The following is an 11,423-nucleotide window of genomic DNA, read 5'->3' on the forward strand; positions in this document are numbered from 1 at the left end:
ACTGTATATGACATACTTATACGTATTTGGCACCGCAATTACTCCTTTTCATCTAAATATCTCTTTATGTACTGTTAAAGGAGTAGGCGTCACAGACTGCGATCTTTTTAAACTACAAGACTGTCTTTTTAAGTCCTAAACCTTAGTTTTGAATCACATCAGAAGCTATCTCCTGAAATCAGTTTGAATCTGTGTCAAAGAAGTGCAAGACGGTCGTCTAAATTAGCACTGATTCAGGAAAACAATTCAAGTGAAAAGCCTATTGTCCGTGCATCGTCTGTCGCATGGACGATCATACGATTAGTCTTACATTTGTGAATGCTTACCGCGGTTACCATCCATGTCCTACCAATTAAATTCAGTATACTTTATTTACATGGAAAGTAAACACTTACATTGTCAAAGTAAACATATAGCGACGATGGTCAAAGACAGCAATATACTAGACTGTGATTAATTCTTAAGAGTCTAAGCCGTTGGGAAAACAGACAGTCAAGGAATAAGGTTTTGAAGTGTCTGTCCCATATCTAGGAGATATAAGAAAGCTCAGGAAATATAATGAAGCAATGATAATGATAGTGATACTCATATTAGCAGCAATTACAATAAATACTAGTTAAGAATAGGTTAATATGAATAATCACACTGTACTTCTCACTGGCTGTCCCTCAGGTTGTGGAAGGAGGCCACACATTTGGCTGATAAAACACAGCATTTGAGTTTTTAACCAAGAATGTATTTAAGTTTGTCTTCGTCATTTAGGTTTTCAAATTCTTTGTGTTGTTTTATAATTTTGGGAAGAATGTATTTCTTATGTCAGAATGTCTGTCACAGTTTGACAGAAAATACAGTTCTGTCTCTTCCTCTTCCTGGGTGAAGAATGAGCACAGCCTGTCCTCTCTGAGCAGCCAAGTTTGCCTGTGATGACTGGTCTTTATGACCAGGCTGTGCTCACTCAGTCTGTACACACAGTAGTTAGTGTTTTCCTCAGTTTTCAGATAGTCAGATAGTCTGCCACTGTGTACTGTTTGTTTAGAACTAAATAGCATTGACGTTTACTTTGATTATTTGTGGGGGTTTTCCAATAGGTGATATTTTTCTTTTTGCTCTGTGATAATGTGGTTGGGCCAGATTTTCTGAGTGCTGTCCGGAGGATTTGTTGGGTTGGTAGTGGTTAGTGAATTGAGCCTTAGGACCACCTGGCTGACGAGACTCTTCTCTATGGTCACCTTTTGGCAGTTGAGGGCTTTGTAGTGGGAGGAGTGGGGTCACTTGTTAATTAAGAAATGATTATATAATTTGGTAGGTCTTTTTTGATATTAATCAGAAGAGGGAATTGGCCTAATTCTGCTCTGCATGCATTGTTTATAGTTTTTCTTTGTACTCTTAGGATGATCTTAGAGAATCGTCATGCAGCGTTTCAATTGGGCGTTTGTCCCATTTGTCAAATTCTTCTTTTAGAAGCGGACCCCACACTTCGCTGCCATATAGTGCAATTGCTTCTATTGTTGATTTGAATATTTTGAGCCAGATCCTAATTGGTATGTCTAATTTGATAGATATTTTAATGACAGAGAAAGCCCTACCTTGCTTTTGTCTTTAAGTTAATTCACAGCCAGGTTGAAGTTCACTGAGGAGCAGATTTTTTTGTCCCAAATGATGTGTAGACGTGTGCTACATCAGTGGAGCCCAGTAAAAGTGGATATCGATTTCCTTGACATCTGGATAGAATGTTTGTCTTCTTGAGATTGACGGTCAGAGCCCAGGTTTACCCCAGGTAAACCATATTTTGCTGGGGGACAGCAGCACCATGTCATCTGCATACAGGAGGCATTTTATTTCTGTGTCGTTAAGAGTGAGACCGTGGGCTGTTGATTGTTCAAGTGTTTTTGCCAATTCATTCATGTATATGTTAAATAGACTTGAGCTTCGGTTGTTCAACTGTTTCCCTCTGCGTCCTTGGGAAAATAAATGTGTATGTTTATTTCCAATTTTGAATGCTCATTTGTTATTTGTATACATTGATTTGATGACATCATACAGTATGTTCTTTTACCCACACCATTTTCTATTCATTTGAGAAAAACGCCTTCATGCCAAAATTGAATCAAAGGCTTTTTGGAAATCCACAAAGCAGGATAAATGTTTTGTTTTGATTCACATATTTAACATTTAGTGTGTGTAGGGTATACATGTGGTCTGAAGTTTGATAATTTGGTAAGAATTAAATTAGATTTTTGCTCAGGACATTGTGTAGTAATATGCTGTTCATGATGGCGCAGAGTATTTTTGCCAGGTTTCTGTTGACACAAATGCCACAGTAATTGTTTGGATCAAGTTTGTCTCCATTTTTAGTCCTTGGTTCCAGATGTCAGGGGAATAGCCTACACTCAAAACCTGCTTAATAGAGTGTGGCAGTGCTAAATTTGTGGTCTGTGCATTTGATAAATTCTCTCTCTCTCTGTCTCTCTCTGTCTCTCTGTCTCTCTGTCTCTCTGTCTCTCTGTCTCTCTGTCTCTCTCTCTCTCTCTGTCCTTTCTCTCTCCCCTATCTCTTTCTGTCTGTAGAGGAAGGAAAATAAACTGACAATTAGCCGTAGCGACCTGACCACAGCTTGACTGACATTACTGGCCTGCACAGCCCTGTCTGGCTTTGATTAGACTTGGACGATCCTGATTGGCCATGTCTGACTGTGAGGGGTTGTGATTGCTTTGTGATTGGCTGGTTGTGTTCCTGATTGGCAGTGATTGGCTGGGCTTTTAAAGCCAGTGGAATTGATACTGCAGACGCAGACGTGCGGCTGTCAATGGAGGTTTGTGTTAACTCAGACAGACCTGCTGTCGAATTAGTCTCAGCTTAGATCCCATGGGAAAAGTTAGAGATAGACAGGGGGAAGAGAGAGATAGAGAAATGTGTGTTTATCACATAGAGAGAAAATAATTGCGATCAGAGTGCAGGAGGCTGCTGAGGGGAGGACGGCTCATAATAATGGCCGGAACGGCGCAAATGGAATGGCATCAAACACATGGAAACCATGGAAACCATGTGTTTGATGTATATGATACCATTCCACTGATTCCGCTCCAGTCATTACCACAAGCCCGTTCTCCCAAATGAAGGTGCCACCAACCTCCTGTGGATCAGAGAACGAGGGAGAAAGACAGAAGTACAGACAGACAGACACATCACCTGTGAGAGACAGACAAAACAACCAAGCTCCACATTCCTACTGCATCTGTGTTGTCCACAGGGGTCCTGAGGGAGGTGACCACCCATTTCATCGTGGATGCCCGTGCCAAGAGCAAGACCGGGGGCAGCCATGTCAAGGCCCGCATCGTCAACCCTTCAGGCGCCAACACAGACGCCTACATCACTGACAAGGGAGAAGGCACCTACAGAGTGGAATACGCTGCCTATGAGGATGGTAAGGCTGAGTCATGCAACTACACCAATAATGTGATGTACATTCTATCTAGAGGACATTATGATGGAGCAGAATATCAGGTACAATGTATTTTCTGCCATACATAAAGCCAAAACTCATAGGAAAGTCATTAGATTGCCTTGGATTTTATTGTACCTGAATGAGCCCAGATCCGCCTCAGTACACCCGTCTGATTGGCTTATAGCCCCTCTGAGGCCTGCAGTGAGGGAGTCTGGGTAGCCTTGGTGCTCACCCTGTTTGTGAATGTTTTTCCAGTGCCGCATGTCGTAATTCCCCAAAAAATAAACCTTGTGGCTTTCATAAAACTAACTGTTTTCCCTACCCCTTAGCCATGGGGAAAAGAGCCGAGCTCAGCTGTTCTGCCCTTCATGACTTTAACATACTCTAGCCTGCCAGGAAGCAGTGGGATTTCTCCCAGTGTAGGCCCCTTGGCCCATATTCACGGAGTGGCTATGAGTAGGAGCACTGATATAGGATCAGTTTGGGGGGGATCTGATCGTAGATCAGCACTCATACTGTGATATCATTTGTGAATATTTGTGAGTTATTGAGAAGTGGGAGGGGGTTGATGTGTGTGTATATATAGGCCCAGGTTGTTGAGGACACAAGGGGCAAAGAGAGCACACACTTTGAGATTACTTGGAAAAGGGAGAGCGAAGATCAGAGAGACACACAGAACAGAAAGAGGGAGGATAAGGTAGAGAGGGGAGAGAGAGAGAGGGGAGAGAGAGAGCGGGGAGAGAGAGGGAGGGGAGAGAGAGGGAGGAGAGCGAGGATGAGAGGGGGAGGGGGAGAGAGGTATTAGTAGCCGGTGACTGGCTATAGGGGGAAGGCAGATGGTTTTCCACTAATAGGGGATGTCTGTTACGTCCAGGCCTCAGCCCGCTGGATTGGGGGACAGAAATACGCAACCTTGTGGCAGCCTCTTTGACATGGACTTTTCATAATGAAGGTCACACACACATACAGTTTATTGTAGCAGCTTAGTAATCTAATCAGTATTCCTCTAGCGATGGCCACAGTGATTCACTGTTGAGATTGGGTTCTTTGGAGGTCACACTGCTTTCAAAAGAAAGTAGTCAAATGTGCTTTTGTGTGTGTGTGTGTGTGTGTGTACTGTCTTACTGTGTGTTCTCTCCCTGTGTGTGTGTGTGTTCAGGGATACACCTGATTGAGGTGCTGTATGATGATGTGGCGGTGCCTAACAGTCCGTTCCGTGTCCCGGTAACGGAGGGTTGTGACCCCAGCCGTGTCAGAGCCTACGGTCCTGGTCTGGAGGAGGGCCTGGTCGACAAACCCAACCGCTTCACCGTGGAAACCAGGTGCACACACTAACTTATTTATATAATCATCATCCTTACCATGTGGAACATAAGGCTTCCATCAGAGAGCACCACTGCATCCCTTTGTCACTCTGTTCAGGGGGTACACACGGGACACAAACTGGGATGACAATTAGATGGTTGAAATGGGGTGTAAGTAGGGTGAGAAAGGTTAAATGGTKTGGCAATTTTTTTTCCTCAGTTATGAGATACTGGTTTGTTTCAATTCAGCATTTAGGTAAAACATTCTTCTCTCCTCCCTCTTCACCATCCCTCTCTCTTTCTGTCCCCCTCTCTCCGTCCCTCCCTCCCCCTCTAGGGGTGCTGGTACAGGGGGTCTGGGCCTGGCCATCGARGGTCCATCAGAGGCTAAGATGTCCTGTAAGGACAATAAAGATGGCAGCTGCAGTGTGGAGTACATCCCCTTCACCCCGGGTGACTATGACGTCAACATTACCTTCGGAGGCTTGCCCATCCCAGGTACTTTGTGGAAAGAATTTAAACTATTCTTGATTGGTTGATAAAGAGTTTTGTTAGTGTTATGGAAGATGTTTTGATTGGTCTCGGCTTTCAAAAAGGTACGTGTATCGATGTACACTAGACCTGTATATACCACATGCTATAAGTATGGAATGAGAATATTTTGCTTGGTCAGAGAGGATGAAGTGAAGCAAGATGTTTACTCTGCCCAAAATCTGTCCATGAAAATAAGCCAACGAAGAGAGGAACTTTTGTATGGAGGTCAATGAGAGAGTTTAATCGCTAATTTGTTAGGTGAGGGTTATTTGATCGAATAGAAGTTTCGTAATGGCTAGCTTATATGCACTGATATAAGTGTGTGCACGTGGCATTTTGGCATCTTTGAAAAAAAATATGTTTATCGGAGTTGTGCATGTCATAGAGATAGAGGACTCATGGATATAACCAGTTTTAGCATGGACATTGCCATTGAGGGCTTCCCAATGACTGTATATATGAATGGACAAAACCATTGATCACGTGACACCATTCATTCCTATGTGAAGACTCAATAGTGTTTGGAAGTCAAATGAAGTCCGTTAAGATGACGTCTCATGGAGACATAACATGAGCAGTTTGAGCTACTCCAGAAAGGGACGTTGCATGCTAACTCAGTGCTACCCCCCCCCCATTGAGTAACTCAAGTTGAAGGCCGGCCGGGCTACTGGAGGCTGCCTTTAGCAACTAAATTACCCTTATAACTTCTTCTGTGTGCAATTTTAAAATAGTCGGTTCAAGGACATACATACATACACCCTCTCATTGGCTAGAATGGTCCCATCTGATCTCATCTTCCCATGCCTGCTTTCCATCTTTGAGGACATGTATTTCCGAGCGGTCACTCGAATATCTTGTCAATACAGGGCCTGTTTAACACATGCTACAAGTATGTMATGAGAATGTTTTGCTTTGTCAGGGCTTTCAAAGAGGTACATAAACAAATGAATACTCATCAATGTACACTTGACCTGTATACCTATACGTGCGCAATTCCATTCTGTCTGTGTGTCTGTGTTGCAGGGAGTCCTTTCCGTGTGCCAGTGAGAGAGCTGGTGGACCCAAGTAAGGTGAGGTGTTCAGGCCCAGGGCTGGGTAGTGGAGTCAGAGCCCATGTTCCTCAGACCTTCACTGTGGACACCAGCAAGGCTGGCCTCGCCCCTCTGGGRGTGGTGCTGTACGGACCTACTGGTAAGAGGAGAGAGAAAGAGAGAGACACACACACAGACACCCCCCTCCCTCCGCACAAACCAAATAGCTTTCGTTGGCTGTGAAGTTTTAAGGTTTCAGACTGTGATCAATATTTAATTACTTCCCGCCTCAGGAGTGGCTGAGCCAGTGAACATCACAGATAATGGAGACGGAACACACACAGCGACCTACACCCCGGCCAAGGACGGCCCGTACACCGTGTGTGTGAAGTACGCTGACCAGGAGGTCCCTCGCAGGTCAGAACAGCAGGAGGAGGAACCAGACTGTGATCACAGAGAAACATATTTGATGTTTCCATCAAATCTTTGTACTGACTACACAATGTTTTCATCCCTCTGTCATTCTCTCTTGATCCTCTTTTCCTGTCTTGAAGTGGGAATTCAGTTGAACTGAAACATTTCAATCCTTGAGAGATTTAAATCTTGATCTTTCATAAACAATCTTTTAGTCGTGACGCTCATTTCTTTACAATTATTATTATTTTTCCTCTCTCTGCAGTCCTTATAAGATCAAGACATTGCCTGCTCATGATGCCAGTAAGGTGCKTGCCAGTGGGCCAGGTTTGAATGCCCAGGGTGTGCCTGCCAGCCTGCCYGTGGAGTTCACCATCGATGCCCGCGATGCTGGCGAAGGCCTRCTCACTGTGCAGATACTGGTGAGTCACCTCCGCCTCTGTCACTTCCTCTCTAGACAGGAAACTGTCGTAGACTGTGAGCTCAGACATTCTCCTCCCTATTTAAAAGAGAACCTCCATTTATTTTTTCTTTAACCTTAAGAGGATAAACATCTCTTCAAGCTTGCTGTTATGATTCATGCTTGTTACCAATTTTAACATTTCTACCTTATTTTCTTATTGTGTGTTTAATAAAAAACCCAAACACCAACCCCCATGTCAAGTCAGCCCCTCCCCCCATTCTACCCATTCGTTTCTCTCTGCCGCTCCCTGATCTGGGATGTGGTTGGGTTGTGGCTGTGATGTGTCTGCCTGTTGACTTGTCTGCAGGGTCCGGATGGGTCCAGGCGCGAGGCCTCAGTGTTTGTGGAGGACTGGGGCAGGAGGGTATGGGAGAAGCATATAGTCAAGGGGACCATACCCTTCAGTATTCTTAAGAAAGGCTCYGTAAGGCCTGCTCTTCCTTTTTCTGGCCTCTTCTCTTTCACCCCTCACGCTGTCTGCCGTCTCCCCTCGCCCTCTTGTTCCCTTTTCGTCCCCTTCTTCCCTAGTCCCCTCGTTCCTTTGTCCCTTGTCTTTTTTGTACTTGCTGAGGACCCTGGGAGGATTATTTTGTAATCTCTGTCTCCTTTCACTCTCTTCTCTTCTTACTGTGAGAGAGGAGGGAAGGGATTGTAAACCAGATAAAAAGGGATTTTAGACCAAAGTTAAAACAATGCATTAACAAAGGATTCACTTGACTCCCTGGCTGAAGCTTCACTGAAACAATTGTGGTGCTGTGATGAGTTGGGACAGTACACATCAGTACAGGGAGGAACAGGGATCTCTTGGATGTTTGAAAGTGAACGTTTCTCCTAAGCAGTAGTACACATGAAAGACATTCTCCATCCCCTTAATGTCCCTCCTCCCCAGTCTGTGTGGACTGACCTCCATTGGGTTTGGCTAATTGGCTAATGTGGTTTTCTTTATCCCACTAACTGTAGAAAATGGYGCTTCCCTAAACATAGCACCATCACTTCTCAAAGATAATCACTCCCATTGTTGCATTGTGCACAGATTAGTGTTGCATCATGTTGAAAAGATGACATACATAGAACATGTACAGTTTACATGAGTGCACGCACGCACACACTCATACCATATCCCTATACCTGTAGGACCCAGAAGGCAAGCCGAAAAAGGCCAATATCCGTGACAACAGAGATGGGACGTACACAGTGTCCTATGTACCAGACATGGCAGGGCGCTACACCATCACCATCAAGTATGGAGGAGACGAGATTCCCTACTCACCCTATCGTATCCATGCCCTGCCCACTGGAGACGCCAGCAAGTGTCTGGTCACAGGTCAGTGAGAGGACTATATGTAAATGTATATCTGTACTGTCTATCTCTATGGAGGAAGGCCTGGATAATCATTGCTCTGATGAAGTAGCTTGAGTGGGTTTTACCCATGAGGCACCATAAATGATGGTTTTATTTTCTATTTACAGTTTCCATTGGAGGACATGGATTGGGTGAGCATTTCTAAACATGCTAATTCTTCTGAGAACTAGCATGCATATCAGTATATGTACAGCATGTGATTATATTGACTTGATGTTAGTGATGACGGGATAGTTTCAGTTGTTTTGTATGGTCTCCTTACATGTCAATCATTCTCGACAGGTTCAGGCCTCGGACCCACCATCCAGATCGGCGAGGAGACCGTCATCACCGTGGACGCAAAAGCTGCTGGGAAGGGAAAGGTGACCTGTAAGGTGTCGACGCCAGATGGGGCGGAGCTAGACGTGGACGTGGTGGAGAATTCCGACGGAACGTTTGACATCTACTACACGGCTCCGGAACCCGGGAAATACGTCATCACCATCCGCTTTGGAGGAGAACACATTCCAAACAGCCCCTTCCACGTGGTGGTGAGTACTTTCTGGTACTACAGTACCCATGGAATTATGGGTACTGTAGTCCTTACCTGAATTTGTTGGGAAAGTGGTGTTTGTTTGTCAAAGTGTTGCCATAAATGTGTTTCATTCATTGAATGTCTTCTGTAACATTATGATGTGACACGATGTTGTGTGCTCTCTAGGCTGGTTCCCATACAGTAGGTTTGACTCATATCATATAACAGTAATTACAAATTGTGTGGTTTGAGCCCTGAATTCTGATTGGCTGAAAGCCATGGTATATCATACCGTATACCACAGGTTTTTTAGTTTTTTGTTTTACCGCTCTAATTAMGTTGGTAACCGGTTTATAATAGCAATAAGACACCTCAGGGGTTTGTGATATATGGCCAATATACCACGGCTAAGGGCTGTGTCTAGACACTACGTGTCCAGGCACTACGTGTTGCGTCGTGTGTAAGAATAGCCCTTAGCCGTGGTATAATGGCCACATACCACACCTCCTCGGGCCTTATTGCTTAAATGTATTAAATAGTTCTCTTATAACATAGGAGTTGCGCATGGTGTGCCACTTACATGAGCCTACGATAATCCTTGGAGGATTACTATAACTGTGTGCGCATGGTGATTTGTAAGTTACCCATAGAAATATGATGAGTAATTCGTCGATTTCTATGAAGTTTTCCTAAACGTGTGACTTACCCTCCCCAACAGGCCAGTGATACCGTCCCTATAATAGAGGAACCGTGTGACAAGCTCCAGTTACAACAGCCCTACCAGGCCTACCAGGGCTACCCCCCTCACTGGGTATAAACCTACCCCAAACCTCCCCTCACCCCACCCCACCCTGCCAGCACTTACCTCCACCCTCTCCTTCAGCTTACCCACCTCCTTCATATCCCAACACCATGATTCCTACTTTACTTTCCATGCACATCTCAAAAACCTTTGTTGCTTGTCCTCAGATGCTGCTCGCAAAGAATCATTGCATGTCCACTTCATTTCTGTTTTGCTTGTCTCCTTTGTGGCGATAGCCATTGAGCATCTATGTGTCTGTTGTGTGTGCGTGAGACGCTCTCGCATCGCTTTGACTGTTTTTCTTTCAGCTTATCTTGATTATCTCTCAGGCCTTCAAAGCCTGGACTCTCGCCTGTCCTGCCTGCCCAGAGTCAGGGCCTTTGTCTGGGCTGTGCTTTCACCTCCATCCCCTCGTACTGTCCCTGAGCAGAGATATAGACCAGAATGCCAATGTTAATTGAATAATTTCCCTTTCATAGGCCACAGAGGAGCCCGTCACCCCCGGGGATATCATGGAGCCTATGCTCCGCCCCTTCAACCTGGTCATTCCGTTCACCGTTCAGAAGGGAGAGATCACAGGTGAGATTTAACTGATGTCTGACAATTGTGTGTGTGTGGTGTTTGCTGTGTTATGAATGATAATAATTTACCTGTGTATGTGTGTGTGTGTTTCCAGGTGAGGTGCGTATGCCCTCAGGTAAGACAGCCCGTCCTAACATCACAGACAACAAGGATGGGACAGTCACAGTGAAGTACGCCCCTACAGAGAAAGGCCTGCACGAGATGGACATCAAATATGACGGAAACCACATCCCAGGTACATATTGCATAGAGAAACACACACACTCATAAACAAACACACACACACAAATTCAATACAGGAAGTAGATCTATAATTGGTCGTTTCATGCTGTTCCATCACAGGAAGTCCCCTCCAGTTCTATGTAGATGCCATTAACAGTGGTCATGTGACAGCTTATGGTCCTGGTCTGAGTCACGGCATGGTCAACAAACCTGCCACCTTCACCATCGTCACCAAGGATGCAGGGGAAGGTAAGGAACTAAACCAAATAATACCATACACTACTGAGCTATGGTCAAATTCTATCATGGTATTAAAAATGGTATTCAACAATTCTCAAAGTCTTCAATCCCTTTCCCCGGTCTGTTTTTCCTCCATCCCTCTCTCACCCCTTCTGTCTCGCCCGACATTCCCCCCATCTCTCCTCACTTCTGCTCTTCCTGTCTTTCTCTCTCTCTCCTCTCATGTCTAGGTGGCCTGTCCCTGGCGGTGGAGGGTCCCTCTAAGGCAGAGATCAACTGTAAGGACAACAAGGATGGAACCTGTACTGTGTCCTACCTTCCCACTGTACCAGGAGACTACAACATCATCGTCAAGTTTGACAACAAACACATCGCCGGCAGCCCCTACACTGCCAAGATCACAGGTAATGTGTGTGTGTGTGTGTGTGTGTGTGTGTGTGTGTGTGTGTGTGTGTGTGTGTGTGTGTGTGTGTGTGTGTGTGTGTGTTTCCAGGTGAGTTGCGTATGCC

General features: G+C 45.0%; 1 pseudogene; it reads left to right on the forward strand.

Moving 5' to 3' along the window:
- Window positions 1-11,318, forward strand: part of LOC112080586 (filamin-C-like) — a 98,763-nt pseudogene extending 87,445 nt beyond the window's left edge.
- Window positions 11,319-11,423: the final 105 nt, after the last annotated feature.

Source organism: Salvelinus sp. IW2-2015, unplaced genomic scaffold (genome assembly GCF_002910315.2).
Source record: "Salvelinus sp. IW2-2015 unplaced genomic scaffold, ASM291031v2 Un_scaffold16391, whole genome shotgun sequence".
Lineage (NCBI taxonomy): Eukaryota > Metazoa > Chordata > Actinopteri > Salmoniformes > Salmonidae > Salvelinus > Salvelinus sp. IW2-2015.